This window comes from Penaeus monodon, chromosome 15 (genome assembly GCF_015228065.2).
Source record: "Penaeus monodon isolate SGIC_2016 chromosome 15, NSTDA_Pmon_1, whole genome shotgun sequence".
Classification (NCBI taxonomy): domain Eukaryota; kingdom Metazoa; phylum Arthropoda; class Malacostraca; order Decapoda; family Penaeidae; genus Penaeus; species Penaeus monodon.
The window spans coordinates 4,014,983-4,016,768 of NC_051400.1; positions in this window are offsets into that span (position 1 = coordinate 4,014,983).

Here is a 1,786-nt window from a genome sequence, read left to right on the forward strand (position 1 = left end):
GTGTTTGGGTAAAGAACATTCTTAGACACTAAATAGGTGGAGCTCCATTAAAGCTCCATGACTATGAATGCGTAACTTTTCCAGACCAGATTTAAGGGCACTTAGATGTATCCCCTACATTGACCCATAGATAAATATGCCATAGTTAAAAAGACACATGACATGGCTTAAGTTAGCAAGAACAGTTCTCATTAATGAATATAAGTAACAAATTCCATTAAGCCTCTGTGGGTTGGGAATACTGTTAAAGGCTTTCCCCTTTGACAGAAGAACTTGGTATTTAGGTTTTAGCGATGTTTAACTTAGTAATGAAATTGGCACCACAAGATTTATGAACATTTCCCTCAACTGTGTAAGATAAGAGGGTTCTGCATCAATAGTTGCGCTATTTAGGGCACAATAACCAATAACCATTCTACAAGAATTATCAGATTTGTTTTTACCATGACAACTGTTGAACCGAAGGAATAGAAGGTTGAATAATACCTTGCTGCAGCGAGTTGTCTCCCTTTTAAAAGTTGGATTTAAGGTAAGCTGATACATGGTATACCTTGGGTTGCATCTGGGCAGTTGACAAAAATTGTATGTTCTTTACTACTGGCACAACCAGGAACTTCAGAGAATACATCCCATTACTTACTCAGCACAGTACTTAGATATTCAATTTGCGGACCTAGGATTTATAGTTCAGTCATCTGTTTCAGATTCAAATCGACAATCAGGAAATAATAGGTTTAGACTCTTCACTGGATTTTCCAAGGAAAACTGTACTACTTTAAAATAATCAAACTCATTCTTTAAATTATCATCAACAACTTCAGCAATACAATGCTTGTCTAATGAATTCTTTAACATATTGTCATGATACATTCTGGCTTTCCCTTTTCATCAGTTAAGTAATCCACTTTATTGCTTTGTTTTCAAACGAGCAAACATTGTTGGAACCAGGTTAAAGTGCCACTCTCTAGGCTTTTCACACTGCAGATTTCTCATACAAAATTTAATGTAGTATGTGAATATTTTACTCTACCATTGCAGGCTGGATAGTAAGATGGGGTGAACAAGGATTTAACTCCTAGAAGTCTATGTAACTCAGCTATGAGCTGAGGACTAAACTGTGTCATGATCAGACACTAACTCATATTCAGAGAAGTTACAGCATCGCATACTAATCACCGTCGAGCCGTTTCGCACTATAGCCAGTCACCACAAAACTGTCTTGCAGTGCAGCCAATCAGGACTCCACGAGTGGCGGATATCCACCAAGAAGTTCAATATCCAAAAGACAGATTTCCAAAGTTTAAAACAAAATAGTCAGATAATTTCTACTGTTCAAAATGCACAAGAAATCTTTATATACCACTGTTCATTATTAATAACGTATCAGTAACTTTTACAAAACAATTTTCACTGTTCAGGATTTAAAAGAAGAAGCAATGTAAAATAAATAAAATCTTCCCTGGACTGGATGACCTGATTCTCATACGTCAGACGGAAGGACTGTTTCTAGAACTCTCCTTTCTCCTTTTTTAAAACATTTTAGATAACTTTTTACAACAAATAAATTTTTGATAATATCTTTTGCTGGTGGTACAGTTAAGACACATTAAATACTCACCTAATTTAGACATACGGACACGCTTTTAATACTCCCTTGGCACTAAATACAACTACAAAAATGTTGACATATAAAGAAAAACTTTACCTTGGTAAGATTTTTCAAAGGTTTCAAAGGAAGTAATGAAGGGTTTTAGACTGAGAGTCGTAAGTTTCAGATAAAGAATTG